This window comes from Heloderma suspectum, chromosome 11 (genome assembly GCF_057233095.1).
Source record: "Heloderma suspectum isolate Gila_16-S chromosome 11, 16-S_ref, whole genome shotgun sequence".
NCBI classification, from domain to species: Eukaryota; Metazoa; Chordata; class Lepidosauria; order Squamata; family Helodermatidae; genus Heloderma; species Heloderma suspectum.
The window spans coordinates 1,464,735-1,482,240 of NC_139468.1; the positions used below are offsets into that span (position 1 = coordinate 1,464,735).

Below are 17,506 nucleotides of genomic sequence, written 5' to 3' on the forward strand. Positions count from 1 at the left end.
TCTGCCCCCTTGAAGGGGCCTCCGGACAAACACCGCCCCCCCGCCCACTGGCAGTAAAAACATGGCCTCTCTCACTGTCCACCTCCAGCACCAGCAGCTGGAAAGGGAAGGCAGAGGGGAGGCCACCCTTAGGCGCAAGGTCAGCTCTCCAGATAAGATGCTCAAAATCTCCTTGGAAAAAGATGGGGCGCGTTTGAAAGACTTTGGATTTGTAAAGGCACCTTGGTGCTATATCTTGAAAGGCAGGATACACATGGAAATAAAACTCATACGAAAATAAAAGCACAGTGTGGCAACTGCAATGGGAGCAATGGCTTCAAGACCACCTCTGTTTTCCTGAAGTTTCAAGTCGCTTCATAAAACCAGTGTAGTGACTGGTGTTGGTGTAAGACCAAAGAGCCCAGGTTCAAACTCCCAGTCAGCCATGAAACTCCCCTGGTGACTGTGGGCCAGGGCACTCTCTCAGCATAACCTACCTCACAGGGTTGTTGTGAGAATAAATTGCAGGTGACGACAAAGTACTCCACTTGAGCTCCTTAGAGGGAAGGGGGGGACATGAATGTACTAAATACATAAATTAGCATTTTTTTTTGTTGACTTTGCAGGTAGAGGGTTTTTAAAAAAGGGATGATGGGGTAGGTTTTGATTCTGCGAGGGCATTTCTTATTTATGAGCCGAGGTGGCAGAGGTTTTCAACTGCCCACCGTTTTTTAACAGCCAACACTTTGTCAGCATTTCAGCCGGCGGTGGAGCTGCCCTGAGTGACCCAGCAGCGTTCCTCGTTTGTCGCAGAACGGCCCAGCGGCAGCTGTACAACGTCGCTCTGGGCCCCACTGCAGCAAGCGTGCCAGTGGACGGCCCAGTGCCGCTCTGCTCCCCCTGAGCCACTAGCAAAGCTTCTGTTGCTGACGTGGGGGAAAGCAGAAAACCTTCTGCTGCCTCCTCTTATAAATAATGGAGCCCCCCCATTAATAGAATTGACACAACCCCCTCAAAAGTCACCAAAATGCATCCCACACCACTGCGGGGTGGTGGTGTGGATATGCTGCCCTGCACTATAAGTAAATGCTGGGGAGATTCTCAGCAGCATGGGATTCCTTTGGTTCTGTTCAGACATCACGCCAAACCACCATTAGGGAAATGTCGCTACGGCTTGCGGGGATGATGTCTGAATTCGAAATCCATGACCTGCAATCAGCTAGCAAGCCAGAATCAGAAACCATGATTTGAAGCAGGCTTGCCAGCTAAGTCGTGCGTGCTAACTGGTCTGGCATGATGTCTGTACTGACAAGCCATAATTACGGCCACCACTCTGCCCCAGAGGCTCCTGCACCACAGACGTGGGTGTGGTGAGCCAACGGAAACCACACACAGACGAGCAGCCCAAAGGGATGCTTTGCTGAGACATTTGGAGGCCCCCATCATTGTTTCAGTTCTAAACTGCATTTCGGCATGCCGCCCGAAGTGAGCCAACGCAGAATGCTGCGCGGGTTTGGAAGACGGAGCCTGACCAAGGACGTTTGGGTTTGCCTAAAAACAACCTGGCTTTGCTGAAGGCTTTGGCCTCATGACTCACATCTCATTTGGATCCGCTGTGCTTGTCCTTCCTTCCAAGAGCCCCGTCCTCCCTTTTGTTGCTGCCCAGGGGATTGGGCACCGTTCATTGGTCTGGCTTTGTAAGATGATCCGATGGCCCCTAAAACTCACCTCTCAGACAACAGCCATTTAAATGGAATTATAAAGAGGCTATGTTGGGATGGAGGGGAGGGGAGGGGCCCTGGATTCCAGGCCTGCAACCTGAATGTCAGGGAAAGCTACCAGAGACACCGTTTAGCCCTCTGCACTGCAAAAGGCTTACAAGTGACTTTTCAGTGACAATAACACATCAGGACATAATAGCTGAGGGGCAGCCTTGCTGCAGTGGGAAAAATAATCCTGTTCCCCTTCCCCCCTTCTGTTTTAAATCTGGCTACAATTTCCTAACTGAAGGGGAACATCTCATGCAGGTGGCCTTCCCAAGCAAGAGTTGTATAGCATAGCCATGTGCAGCCTCTACAGAGTTATAAAAAATAAATAGAACTTGATACAAAAGGTTCCCAAAATGTCTCAGGCAGGGGTAAGAGGAGAGCGCTGCATCGCTTGCCACTAATCGCATCACAAACAATATCCGTTTCAGTTGTACCACCTCATTCCACACACAATAATCCAAGTAGCCATCTGAAGGGTGCTGGACATCCGCATGCTCAGGAAATGTCATGTGCCTGCCAACCAAAGCAGCACGTTTGGACTCTCTTGATTCAGAGAGAATCACTGCGAGTCTGCTGGTGCTATGGCCCCCCACCCGCCCCACGGCCTCGTTTGGAAAAGGACACAGGAGAGGCAGAAGCAGGTCCTTCCCCTGGGTCACCCAGGCCAAAGCCAAGAACACGCGTGATCTTCAGAAGAGATTACATTCCCCAGGGCCTCCACACAGAGAGAAAGAGCCAAAATAATGCATGAGCTCCTTTATCCGCAGACTGAGGTTCTTCCTCTAAAAGGTTTCTTGACAGAAACTACAAGAAGGTGCCACAAATTTGGCTTAACATCTGCTTAAGTGGCTGCTACAGCCACACTCATATGGACTGTGTTGACATACAGCGTTATCTTACAAACAATACATTTTTACACACTGACAGAGGGAATCCATTCAGGGCACCCAAACTTCCCCTAGAGCTATGAAATAAATTTCCTTTCAGAACTAACATTTCTCTGTTGGGCTGTCATGGGCCCTCGATGGCACTTTGACCCTTTGGAGCAGCAAAATGAAAACACCATCTATCATTTCTTGCACTGCGGCGAGGTGGAGGCTTTCATTGCAAAACCATCTGCGGGCTGAAGCCTCTCCCTCACCCACAAGGCAGGCAGCTCACAAAGCAAGGGGCTTTCTGGGCCTTCCCGCTCGGGGAGACATGTTTAACTTATTAGGTATAAAGCACTTTGTGGCAACGGGATGAGAAAAGAATGGATGGAGATGGCATGTGGTGTCTGGCAAGCCAGGCAAGCCTGAAGCATCGTTTCCCCAAATGCTATTCACACGTCCCAGACACAAATGCAGGGAACAAGGGCCACTTTTTCGGACATTTACTAGACTGTCACTCTGGAATTCTGCTGGTCCAAACCCAAAGCCTTCAGTCCTTTCCTGTTTCTCCTGATTAATGCTCACACTGCTTGCAGTCCTCATGGCTTCGCATGCTCAAAACCAATTCTCTCCATACCTGTAGCGCTGTCCACGTACCTGCCCTTTGCTGAACCAACTGGCATCATTCTCTACAAGCAAACACGATCCGCTCTGGATTCCTCTGGTGCAAACCTCACACACACTTCCCCTTCACTGCAGTTCACACTCAGCTGGCTCTTTAGACAGACACCCTCCCCCTGCTCCCTCCCTCATAAACAAATAAAAAGATGTTTCCAGTTATCCCAAACCTCACGCAAATGCTTTTGATGCTCCCCTGTCCATTTACCTGAGCTCAGAGCTCAAGGGAGGGCCCCCACCCTGGAGGCCAGCACAGAGCTCCACAGGCACGCCCACCAGGGCAGGTCCCCACCGGCACTGGGCTCCTCAGGGATGGCCCCTCCCGCCAGAGGCACAGGGATGCCTCCCCTCTGTCTGGAGACCCAAGTGCAGTAGCAGAGTTGGCTTCCCTGGCTGAAACGGACAGGAAGGTCCTTCCCGATGGGATGCACCTGGAGGAGCACACTGGGTTCCCCATGCCCAAAGAGGGGCCGGATCAGGGGCAGAGCCTCCCAGGGAGACCATTTTGGGCAGGGCTTCAGAGCAACATCGTCTCACAAAGTTGCCGAGGGGGCCCCTCCACCCCCGCAAACAGGTCCAATCCAAGGTGCCTGGCTCACCCTAGCCCACGTCTTCCACTAGCCACTTCTTGCTCTGCTTGCCCAGCAGGTCCCTTTGTGGGTCCAACCTACAGATTCAGGAAAGCACAGGGGCGGTGTGTACCTCACACAAGCACCCCCCCCCCCGCTCACTCTTTCCTTCTCCCACATTAAGGGAATTCATCATTTGCTTTTGCCACAGAGCAAAGCATGTCAGAATACAAGTTTGCGCTCTCCTCATTAGCGAGGCAATTTGCGTGCAAAATGGGGAATCTCACACCTTCGGGAAATTTGTACGTTTGTGTGAATTAGTTTCAGCTACACAACTGAACAAGGGGCGCCTCTTGGTCATTCCCTCTACCAAAGCACAGGAAGATTCCTTTCCATGACTGACAAAATGATTGCTCTCACAAAAGACGAGGGTCCCCAGTGGCTGCTCTGGCCATACAGCATGAAGCAGAGCAACCCCCGCTCCAAGCCTGGTAAACCCCGAGGTAAAGTGCTTTTGCACAGCTCCATTCATTTCAAGGGAGGCTCTGCAGGAGAAGCTCTCTATGAATTGTGCTTCAGGCGCATGTTTAGGTTCAAAGGAATTATTTGTTTGCAGTGCCATCATCGAGCATGGTGCCTTACGCAATGGAAGAGGGAAGGTGCCTGCCCCAAGGAGTATACAATCTATAATTCGACAAAAAGAATGCAATGGACGGAGGGAGATGGAGTCAGCGGTAAACAGGAAGAACACACATTCATGTCAGTTACACATACTTAGGCTGAATTACCATGGCGTGGTGGAGAGGAATAAAGAGATGCACCAATGGATTCCACTTCTCAGCCTGAGCCCTCAAAATGATCTAATCAGTGCCTACTGCAGAGTATTTCCCTAACGTCATTTCATGTCATTTGCACATTTACACTTCCAGAGATCAAGGTATCAGTTCCTGGATAGCAGCAAAATCTTACAGATAGTGATCACTGAAGTTTTCATGAAGTTTTTATTGCAATTTTTATTAACCAAAGTATTAAATATACCTATTTGTGCGTGCGTATGTTCTTTTCACTCTGAACTCTCTTTCATGTGCTAATGGTGGCTTTAAAAAAAATCTTCCCATTTGACTTGGTTGGACCTTCAGAGACCTCACACATCTAATGGTCCCTCACATTCACTGGGAACAATTGGGAAAGAGGTCTGGAGGTTGACACACAGTATGATTAATAGACAATGTTGATTTAATTTCCTTGAGTTCCCTCTAAGCTGTCTTCAAAAGCCTGCTTTTCAAATCAGGACTGAAAAGGATGGCACTTATCTCTGGGCAACATAAGTTTAATTCCCAGTTTATTTGGCTTCACTAGTAAAATACCCAGGAATAAGTCCCTTCACCATTTCTAAAACTTAAGGAGCACAATTCCAAAAGACATATTGATCTGCAACTACAAAGTTTAAAAGCATCTTCAAAGAAAAAAGAAAAGAAACTCATTTTTATCCTTAAAGACAGTCATAAAATGCAGTGAAAGAATTCAAGAATCAAAGCATGGATGGGAAAATATTTGCTACTCAGTAACAGAGTCGAAATGTGTCATTTTCAAGATAAAGCCCCCCGGAAAGCCCATGCCAGGAGGTGAGCTTTTTCCAAGCAAACAAATTTGCAGTGCAAGCCTATATGTTTACTCAGAAGTAAGTTCTACTGAATCCAATGCAATTTATTCCCTAGTGTGCTTATGTGCACATGCTGGTCCCAAACTGGTCCCACATCAGCTCCATCCAATACACACAGCATTTAATATAAACAACATTCCCATGCGGAACATAGGCCTTGCACTGAGCCTAGCTTTGGTTCCACCCATGCAACCGAGGACTCCAGTTAACCCCATCAGTTTGGCCACAGTTTCCATGCCAAAAAATCACAGCCACGCTTCTTTGTTCCACTTTGCGCGTGGGTCCAACCTCCTTAACGTGCAAAGCTCCTCTTCTACAAACCGAAAGAGGGTGCATCTGTACTACAGGCCCAGCACCAATTATTTCACCAGGATGCGGGCAGCGGAACGCCACCTTCCCTCTTCTACTTTGCCCTGAGCGTCACTGGATATCTCTGCACTCGGCAAGCCTGTGGACCAGTGCCACTGAAAAGCGTCCTTGCGTTCCAGGCAATATGATAATTCCACCTGTGGTACATCATTATCTGCGAAGGCTCATTCACACATGCTCGTCATCCCGGGATAGGCCAGCCTGTGCGGATCAGGCCTCTCTCCCTCCTTCCCTCTTCTTGTTCCAAGTGTGCCTCCATATCCACCAAGCTGCTGCTTCTGCCACCCTGTCTGTTGTCTGGATTATATCCAATGATGTCAGCTAGGGACTCACAATTGCAAATCCTGCACCACCACCACCCCTGTGTCCCCTCCCAATCCTCCTACTGCTGTATCTGCTGCTCTGCAGTCCTCAAAGATGGAGCAGACAGACATGGAATGGAGATTCTTGGCTGAGAACCAAGAAAAAGCATAAGCTCTTGAAATGAGTTTTGCTCTTTTTCTTTCTTTCTGACATTCCCTACCACTGATTTCACCAGATTTTGAGCAAGTTTCACTCTCTGAAGAGAAATTGCACAAGTAAAGCAAATCTTTTTCCACAGAGGATTGTCCATAAGATGCATTTGAATGACTGTTAGCTCTTGCGAGAAATCAATCCATCAATTGCAGGGCCCAATCCACTAGGAAGTCCTCCTCCACGAGTGAGAAGCTGAGCAGGAGTGGTTCCGGAATGCAGAGAACACTCTTGTGTAGCTGCCCCTCAATGCTCAAGAGAACATCACCACAGTGTATTTGTTATGAGAAATCTTGGGGGAAGTTACCTCTTCTCCATCCAGCCTCTTCTCCATCCAGCCTCCCCAGAAGACCAAGTAACAAAAAATGAAATGTTATTAAATTAACTGCAATTTCCTGCCCTTCAAGCTAAAATTATTTACAACCTTGAATGACAGGACTAATTCTGTCCCAAACAAATAAATTACAAATGGGAACCGGGAAATGGGGGGAGAGAAAACAGCTGCTTATATGAGAAGTAAATGCCTTTTATGAACAAATATTGTACCAGCTATTGATAGAAATAAAAACACATGGCTGGTGATGAGAACAATGTATTAATCCCGTTTTTGCTTAACAGAAGGGTCCGTTTCAGTCTGCTTTAAACAGAGGCTACAGCTGATATGAAGACCCCCTCATGCTTACTCATTTCCTTATCCGGTGTTTGTCTCATTTCATCAGGCACAGAGTATCCTAGGGCACAAGCCACTGGAAAGCAACCGCATGTGAGTGCCACACTGAAATGACGTGGCCTTGTGCAGCCACCATCATCACAATAGAGCTGGGACAAGACAGCACCCTTTAGGCTGTGCCTCTAATCGGTATCCAAAGAGCTACGCTGCTAGTGCAGATGTCTGCTCAGCATTTCAGCACCACAAAATGAGCGCCCTGATCCTGCTTTTAAAAAGGGACAAATGCCCAGAACTTTGATTAAAATTTTCCATAATGAACTGGAGACAAAGAAGTTTACCTTTGAAACAAAAGATGTGTAAGAGGAGAAGTGCGGGGTGCTGGGCTTTCCTACCCATTTCAGGTTCAAAGCTTTGGCTAACAATAAATGCAACCAACAGAAAACAGATCTGCCCCTACCATGCATTTTAGAGACAAACAGGAAATGGTACTACAACTACGAACAAAATACAACTTACGGATAAAGGATAAAGTTTAACATGGAACAGCAGTCCTTCCAAAGATGTGATCTCCAAAGCAACGCTGAGCAACGTGGGGCAAATCCATGCTCCAGCAGTGCCCTTCCTTGCGTATTCGCCTGAACAGGCCTTGCACAGAAACAATGGCCCTCCGGACGGCTTTAGTCACTGTGGAATACGACCACAGTTATGTGAACTGAGTCTAGGAAGGGTAAAGGTTTCCTGGGCTCGGAGCGGGAAGCTTATAACACTGGGCCCATCCCAAGAGTGGGAGAGGCAGAAACAAGCAAGCAGTTGCAGGAAGGGTACCATTCCCCTTAGTCCTTTAGCTCAGAGGTAGACCACACTGAAGGAGGCACCCAGGAGACCTCCAGGCCCCTAGCAGAGTCCCTGTCTCCTTTGGAGGCCATTATGGACCTCGGCCACTTCTTCCCAAGGGCAGGCAGCAGCGCAGTGGGGTGGGGGGCACTAACTCCTCTCTCCTGCAGCATGGACAGAGAAAGAGGCTTGGGCAGAGCCCTTGGCTTTTGCACCGCACGAGGCTCAAGAGCCCTTTGCCCATGGAACCACGATTCAGTCGACATTGGCAATGGTGCTGGCCCTCCGGCCCTTGTTTGTGGTCCCTCTTGAAATCCAGACAAGGACTTGGGGTTTGGGGTAGCTCCCCAAAGCCAACTGGCAACTTTGCTGCCTGTGCCCACACACACAGCATTTCGCTGGAGAGAGATGGGTGACCACAGCCAGTCTGTAAAATCAAACAGGGAGTCCCACAGGTATTGCCTTACCTCTTCAATTCCCTGCAGTGGGAATTCAGCATGTACATCATTTCACAACTTGGGGGCACGGAGATTAATTCAGGCCAAGCTTTTTACTAACAGAAAATACAAGCCACCAGCTCTGGGATTTTGCAGAAATTGAAGGGGGAGAGAACAAAAACCGAATCTTTCTATCCCAAGCTATGCATGCCATGTTCAAAACAGCTCTCCCAAATCAGACTGCCAGTTTGCTGGCAACTCGCCGCCTTGGCTAAGGTGATGATTTGACAGCGCTCACTCTGTGCTCTGCTGCAGAAGCCAGGGACGAGATCCCAAGACTGACTCTTTGCCAAGCATCAGAGCCCTTTTCTCAACCTCAGTGGCCAGGTCCAGAGGGAGGAGCTGGCTTGCTGCAAGGCACCCAAGGGGGCTGGCGAGACCACTCCTCTTGCCAGGGAGGGTCCACTGCATGCTCTGGGCGTGTGTGAGCGTGAAAGAGGCACCAAGCTTTCCTCTCTCTTCAGATATTGCCCCCGTGACTGCCTGCCAGCTGTATCAGCTTATTTACGGTGGCCAGCTGGCCCCTGCCATCTCACCGTGCTGTCGTGGCTTAGACAGATGTTTCATGAAGGTGCCACTCTAACTCCACCGTACCATCCCAGGACTGCTGTGGTTGGTCCACAGCTACCGATTCACCAGGTTTCCCTGAATATTTCAGAGCTAGGCTCCCTTGGCGACTGTTCCACGAATGACCACTGCAGAAAGGTCAAAAGGTTTCCGAACAGCAGAAAAATGCCCAAGCTCCCCTTCTCCCAGGATCTCAGAGCCACGACGACCAGACAGTTGCATGGCTGAAAAGGGCTTGACCCTGGGCCCCCCTCCCCCAAACCCAAGCCACTACAGGGCGCTCGCCCTCAGGGCTACTTCTCACATGGAATGGCAAGTGTGTTTTACCACAGATACGCCACATTCCCACACAGCAAAACACACCATGTGTGAACCAGACGACATGCAATGCTAAAGACTCCCGCTCAGGGCTCTCTGCCAGATTGCACCTGAAGGCTTAAGATGTGCGAGGCTTAAGGGCTGCACTCTTCAAGGACAGATCCACAGACATAACCAGCTGCTTCAAAACAACCAGCCATATAGTATTCAGAAAGAGAGCGGGAGAGAGATGGCCTAAATTGGTCTGAACACCCTCCCTCTTCCCTCATAAAAGTAGCATACCCAATCCAAGCTCCCCTCCATGCACACGCACGCACTTCCACACGAGAAAATGGGAGTGGGACTGGGTTAAAAGAGGGTGAGGAGAGCAACGGAGAACGTCTCCCCTCTCCAAGGTCCCATCTCCATTAGCATCCAGCGATTCCAATGAGCTGGGCTTCCCCTGCGCTTAGACTTTACACCCTCCCAAATGGTCAATTCAGAGAACCTTGGTTACCCAGCGGAGCAGAAGCAGCAGTACATTCCTGAAGTTCTCAAGGAAGAGGCCAAAAGCGCCAGAGGAAGGCAGAAGGGCTTGACCTCTGCATTGCCCCTGGCCAGCTCTTCAGCTAAAGTGATAAGGGAGCCCACTTTCAACCGCGTGTGCACATGAGGGCATTTGCTCGGATACTCTCTTAAAGGCAACAGACCCAACAGAACTCCTTAGAATGCATCATGCGTGGAGGTGGGGGGAGTAAGGCACAGTCCATGGATCTGCAAAATGTAGTCAAAACGCCTCTAAAACTCTCCCAGAACCCTTCACCCCTCCGAAGTCCGAAAGCACACAGGGCCTGCTAGTCAGCCTGGAGATCTCATCGGCCCCTCCTTGCAACTCTCACTCCCTCCTCCCCAAACGCCCAACGCTGTCCCTGGACACACACACACAGACCCTTCCACATGTTTGCCACATTCTCCCCTCACAACTCTCTCCTTCCGAAACGCAGGCTAGCGCAGCTCCCCATAGAAAGAAGGGGCATGGTCACAGGAGACGTAGTATACGACATGTAAGATCCTTGTCGGGCTTAAATGTGTTTCACACCTTGCTGCCTGGCAGGGACCCTTGCCAACAAACTCCTCACACAGGGAGCGCTGCAGTGATTCTCTAAATACTGAAGAAACAAAGGCTGGAGAAAGGAAGTTGCAAACTGCCACAAGGGAGGCAAAGGGGGGAGCCAGAAGGATTAAAAACAGTGGCAAAAATGCACGGCCTGTGTGGCTACACAGGGTCAGCCTCTCCTGGACTAAATCCAAGTGGATGGAATTTTGTACTGGAGCATATTCTGCAGAAAAATAATTGCCGGGGCTTTGACATAAATACTACCCAGAGAACCAACCTATTTATTGGGAGAAGAGCAGCCCAGAATCCAGTCACAGGGTTTATTAGTCTCACTGACATTTGTGGGGGGGAGACACCCCCTCCCCCAAGTTATTCTGTTAAAAATAAACAGTGACCCTCACCAACGGGCGTCAGAGGCACCCAGGTTCGAGGTCTGGTTCTGGACAAGAAGTGGCGGGGCGAAGAGGAGAAGATGCTGATGAGGGCAGCAACAAGGAGCCCAGGCAGACACCCAGGGAAGAGCTTCCCGGCCCAGCAGTGGCTTGTCTCGGTGTGTCATCCCATCAGTGGAAGTCCTGGGCACTGCTGCCAGCCCAGTGCAGCCAACACGGGGGGGGGGGCTGCCCCCCTAGGCCTGGCACACCCACAGCTGCGCACGGAAAGAGGCAGCAGCAGGAGCTTTTTAATGGCTGGACCTCCAGGGCACCCCTCCAGCTGTCACAGCCACAGCAGCAATGCTGGCCAAGCGCTGCGTTGGGGGGTCGCCCCAAGGAGGCCCTGGGAAGGCTGCCAGAGGAGGCTGCTTGACGGCTCACCGCTCCCATGATCCCTCACCACTGGCTACGCTGGCTGGGGCTGATGGGGGTTGTAGGCCAAAACATCGGGGGGGCACAACTCACCACCCCCGATATACATACACAAATACACATATGTATCTGCCAGCTGAGGATAACAGTTCAGGAAATGGATGAAACTGTCTCTAGTCCACAAAAACCTCTGCCATAATAAACCTGTTAGGGGGCCAAAAGGTCCCTTTTTTGTGTTTGCTACAGGCTAACATGGCTGCCCCTCTGGAAGTTCCTTTATTTACCCAATTAATCAGCCCACCAAATAAAAAAAGTCCTCTGGGCAATGTACAAACTAAAAAGAAATTAAAATCACAATTACAATAGGACAAGTTAAGAAATAAGACAATCGTAAAATCAAAATAAAACAGAATCTTTTGAAGAGAATTTAAAATCTCTTTAAAACAAGAGATCAACATATTAAAACACTGCAGCAAGGAGCTGAAAAAATAAGACTGTCAGGAAGCTGAACAACTGTGCTAAAATCACAGCATAGTATAAAGCCTAAGCAGAAAAAGGACATTGCAGGAGGTGCCGGTGTGGCTCTCTGAGGAGTGTTCTGCAGCCACGGGGCCACAGCCAAGAATGCCCTTCTCTCTCAGCCATGTGCTGCGCCTGACTGGTCAGGGGCCCTCAGAGAACTGGTGTGGCAGGTGCAGTCTTTAAAGGGACATCGCTGGTTACGTTGTGAGACCATGATTCTATCACAGCTACACGACAGCATTATTCTTTCCCCCCTGAAGCAGAAAGAGCCCTGGCCCTAGCACAAAGACCCTCCCTCGTGTGGCCAATGGGGCTGTGTGATTTTACAACAAAGGCCAGCAGCGATCAAGCCATGGGAAGTCAAGAGCTTTGGGAAGCTGCACTGGACAGAAAGAACACGCCCAGTGCACAGTCACCGTTTTCCTGAAGCGCCACATTCAAGGCGGCATATCAGGCTTGCATGGCCCACACAGGCTTCGGAGCACTAGCGTCGCAACGACACTTCAGTGACTGGGGTTGCATGTTGCTTTAGCTGGGACTCGCTGAGCAACTGCAGTTGCAGAGGCAACATTCATCCTTGCAAAATCAAGTCCCAGGATTGACGCACTATGAAATCTCACCAACGTGGCTACTGGTCCTAGGTCCCTAAGCTGCCATTGTTTGCTTTGCAAACGATCGCTCTCTGCCCAGCTGTGTTCAAGGAACGGTCCAAAACAGCAAATCTGAGCAATGCTCAGGGAGCCCAGGGGCCAGTGGGGCGGCGTAGCTCTGCGTGGCATACTCAGAAGACAGCTCAGTGGCATCTCAAAAGAAGAGAGGCACCACCTTCTGCCGAGCCATTGCCCCTTCTGTCTTCCGGCCAGTGTTCGAAGAGCTCCACAGTCTGATGCCAGATGGTTCTCTGCCTGGACAGGCTCACAGACAGTGGACCCAGCTGAGAAGGGCTCCAGCCCCACTCTCTCTAGCAGTCTCCAGCAAGAGGAGTGTGGTCAAGAGACCAGTTGACCTAGGCGAGATTATGGATCAATTCTGGCGATTCATTCAGTGAATTCTCCACCCAGCCCTGCTGCCCTTGGGCCACCTTAAAAACAGAGCTGCTTGCTGCCACTGAATTTTTCTTCTTTCTACACCAAGGTATTACCTGACCAATCTACGCACTTACATTTCTGACAGGGCAGCTCTAAACACGTACAAAGCTGAAGGCAAAACACTTGTGGAGATGACAAATAAAACCAACAGTCTCAGTTAATATCACTGTCATGTCTCTGCATCCAGATCCCAGCACTGCCCTGAGGAGGAGCCAGATTCAGATGGATCACAAGGCCCATTCAGGGGGGAGTCCTTCACACCTTCACCTCTACCCTCTCTGTTAATCTGGTACTAAAGGGTTAACAAGGAGTAAAGGTGGCGGATTTGATCTGGGGCAGGCCTACAAGAAGAGCCCCTAGAAGACCCCAGACTCATAACCAGCTTTATATTCCAGACTCTTGACCCCTGGGCGAGAAGACGTTGAAGTTTGATTCTATGCTAAATGATATTTCACTAACTGAGACTCTGAGATTTTGCAGGGCTGTCTTTGCAGAAGGGGGAAAAAATGCAGCTGCCTTTACAAGCGGCTTCACAGAGCTTGCTCAAGGCCACGACGTGCTGGCAGAGTGTCCAGGTGAGATGAACGGCAGAACTGAGCATGCTCAGATGCCTACTGAGAGGAGGAAAAGTACTGTTCTGACATCTCGTGGGGCACACCTGCTGATAAGAGAACGTCCCTACTCGATGCTAGTTGGGCGGGGAAGTGTAGCACCACTGAGCACGAGCGACAACTAGGAGGAGGTATTTCGGCGGATATGACCAAAAATGGCCAAAGATGACCGGGAGTTCAAAGAAGATATACCAAAGAGCAATGCGTCAATCAAGATAGCATGCCCAGAGGGCAGACTGTGGGTCATATGTTGGGGCATTTCAAAGTAACCCGTTTGTAATGGTGCCAGACACGTTCCCCAGTCACATGGATTTGTGGGAGATAGATGAGACACCTTGTTTCTGACTGGTGAGCAAATGCTCTAACCACGTGCACCCCACTTTGATTGGAAGCTGACCGTCTCATTGCTCATGGGCCCCACCTTTGACCAGAGCAGGGGTATAAAAGCCCAGGGAATGGGAGCTCCGGGGGGCGGGGGGCTTTGGTTCCTGTTGCTCTGGTTCTTGCTGCTGCTGCTGCTACTTCACTTCACTCTTTCTGCCGTGCCACCAGACCCAAGGATTTGGGTAGCTATGGACCTCTTTAGACTCTTAGACTTTGGAACTTAGATTATTTTCTGAAAGTAGAACTTAGAATTACTTCTGAGTTTAGGACTTAGAGTGCTTTCTAAGCTTGAGACTTGGAGGTTATTTCTGAGGAGGGGATTTGGAATCCCATCTTCAGAGGTGGCAAATAGAATTATTTCCAGGTCTTGGGTTGTCCGTTCACTCTAACTCCTACGTCTATTCTTCATATGCCTAGAGGAACTTAGTAATGCTTTAGCATAGCTTTTGCATTCAAGTAAGAAGCAGGAGGAGGTAATGGGAGGGTTAACACTTAGTTTAGGTTGTTTTAGTTTAGCTTTGAACAGCAAGTGGTAAAAAGGAGAAAGTTGGAAAGAGGAGTCATAACAATGTTAGAAGCTCAAGCCATTATCTTATTGGCCAAGTTCATAATACCAGCTTTGGCAACTGCAATTCTTTTGATTAATCTCCTATTTTTGTTGCATTCTCTTTCCCTGTAATTATAGAGAAAGTTTCTAACGCTCATATAACCACCATGCCACTTTCTTTATTTTGTATTTTTCTGAAATAAAGCCTTGAATAGATTTCAATCTATGATTTTGTGTGCAGTGATGTTTGTCCATTGGGATTAGCTTGGTTACCCACTGGGGTGCTCCGGACCCATTTGGTGCAGGTTTTGAGGTTTAACAGGACCGAAGTTACACTCTCGGTCTCAGGACGTGGCTCTCCCCTTGGCCTCAGACTCCAAGGGTGGCTCCTTTGTGGCCTCCCCTGCTCCACAGCCACGCAGGAACATGAGTCTGCAGAATCAGACTTGGTGCCTTTAAGGATTCCAGGCAGCTCTTCCAAAGGGGTGGAGTTATGTGCGGGTGACACCCAGCTAGTCTTTTAGAGGCTTTAGAAGTCTCCAGTCCTTTGCTGAGACAACCTCTTTTTATAGCTCAGCTAGGAGAGTGCACTGGGAGCTATCCAGGGTCCTGATTGCTGCTCACTGAAACCTGCTGCAACCACATCGGTATTAACTGACGTCCCTTGACCTGACTTGTCATACCTTGGTTTACGTCAACCTGACTGACTTGACTGAACATGATTTACTATTAACTTAACCTACTCTGATTTGCCTTGTTGTAACCTGACTTTGACCTGACTTACTTCAACCTGTTCAATCTTGTTGTAACCTATAAAGTCTTACATGGCTTGGGACCACAATACCTGATGGAGCGCCTCTCCTGACACGAACCTACCCATATACTATGCTCAACATCGAAGGCCCTCTTCCGGCTGCCTACACCAAGGAAAGCTCAGAAGACGGTGACAAGGGAGAGGGCCTTTTTGGTGGTGGCCCCCAAATTATGGAATGATCTCCCTGACAAGGCCCGCCTGGCGCCAACACTGTTATCTTTTCGGTGCCAGGTTAAGACCTTTCTCTTCTCCCAGGCATTCAGCAGTATAAGATAAGTGTTTAATCGATCCTGGAATGTCTTATGGTTATGGTTGTTTGCTTTTGAGATTGTTTGTTTGAAGTTCTTTTAGATATATGCTTCTTTTGTGTATATTATCTGTTCATGTGTTTTTTATGTAAATGGTTTTTAATCTCTGTATATTGTATTTTTAATCTTTGTAAGCCGCCCAGAGAGCGCCGGCTATTGGGTGGTATAGAAATATAATAAATGATGATGATGATAACCTGAATCTGCTCAGCTTGGCATTTCCCTTGCAAGCCTGAAGAAACAGGCAAGTCACAGGCATTGACCAATAGCTGCCAAAGAATGCTATTTGTGCACTCTCAGTGTACCATATGATCTAATGAGCTTCCGCCATGCATTAAAAACATGGTTGTTCAGGCAGGCATTTGGGGTGGGCTAGGGTAATTTTAGAAATGTGATGTTTTTAATGCTGAATTTTATTGTGTAAACTGTTTTTATTGTTGTACATCGCCCAGAGTGGCCGGGTGACCAGCCAGCTGGGCGATCAATAAATTCAATAAATAAATAAATAAAAATACCATATGGCACAATGAAGGGCACCAGCAGAAGTGCTGATTGGAAGGGAACGCTGCGTTCTCTACAGAAGTACAGAGTGTGAATGCCAGGAAAATGGAATTTCTCCACAGCCGAAGAAGAGCCTGGCAGCTACCTCAGACCAAAGGCCTCGCGAGCCCAGCATCGTGTTTCCCACAACAGCCAGCTGGATGCCCTGGGGAAGTCCACAGACAGAACCTGAGGGCAATAGCACACTCCCACCGTTGTTCCCAAGTGGCTGGTAACTGAGAGCCAGGCTGCCTCTGATCTCGGAGGCAGCATATAGCCATTGTGACAGGGAGCCATCAACTGGCTTATCTTCCATGAATTTGTCCAATCTCCCCTGGAAAACATCTAACAGGGGCCATCACCTCTTGTGGTAGCAGATTCCACAGGTAAACAGTGTGCTGTAAGAAGACACACTTCCTTTGATCTGTCCCGAATCTCCCACCATTGGCGGAATGGCCCCACCTGGTTCGAGTATTATGACAGGGGGAGAAGCTTTTATTTTCAAGTCCCTTTCCTAGCAATCTCTGGCATGGAATCTGCCTTTTTCCCAGTGGCTGCATACTGGGTTGATGTATTCACCGAGAACAACAAGGAGTCCTGCGGCATCTTAAAGACTCACATATCTATTCTGGCATAATTTGTTTTTGTTAGTCTTTAAGGTGCCACAAGACCTTGTTGTTTTTGCTACAACTCACAAGGCTATGTATTTAATATATTTATTTAAAATATTTCTAGGCCAACTTTCAGGGGAGAAGCACTCCCAAGGCGGCTTACAACACTAAAATGTATGTAATAAAAAACCAATACAGTAATAAGACAGCAAATGTTCACAAAACACCAGCAATCAAACATTACTAAAAGCCTACAACGTAACTGCAGCTACAGAGCAGAACAGTCCAATAAAACATAATTATGCTACCCCTCTGGAAATTGTTTTCATGGAGCTATCCATTCCTAGTCAGTCACTGAAACTTTAGACCTGAAGTCAGGATTATTTACTTAATGTGCATCACTTAACTGAAGCACATTTGCCATTTTTAGGTCCATTCCCCCCATTTGGAGACATGCTTTTGCAGCTTATTGCTGTTTCTTTTTGTTTAAGCCACCCTGAATAATTTGGTTGTCAGAGGCCAACTAAGCCACCTTGCTGCTCACCCCTAACTCCAGATCATTTAAGAACAAGTTAAAAAGCACCATACAGATACAGATCCTTGGAGGACCCAAATTCTTAAGTACTCCCTACTTCCTGTTCTTTAAGCAGTTACTGATCCATAAGAGGACCTCTTCTCTTATCTGATGACTGCTATGTTTGCTCAGGAGTCTTTGATAAGGGACTTTGTCAAAAAGCCTTTGGAAAGACTGAGTAGACAATACCTACCAGAGCACACCTCTCAACACACTTGTGGACTCTCTCAAAGAACTCTACAATATTAGCGAGCCTGCAAATCACACAGAAGTTTCACTGTGAGGAATCAATACTGACAATCTTGCAGCT

At 48.7% G+C, this 17,506-nt stretch overlaps 1 protein-coding gene across 1 annotated transcript in view; it reads right to left on the reverse strand.

The window, feature by feature from the left end:
• The window catches only part of PRTG (protogenin), a 94,627-nt gene that overhangs the window by 26,878 nt on the left and 50,243 nt on the right, over positions 1-17,506 (reverse strand). The window lies entirely within an intron of this gene.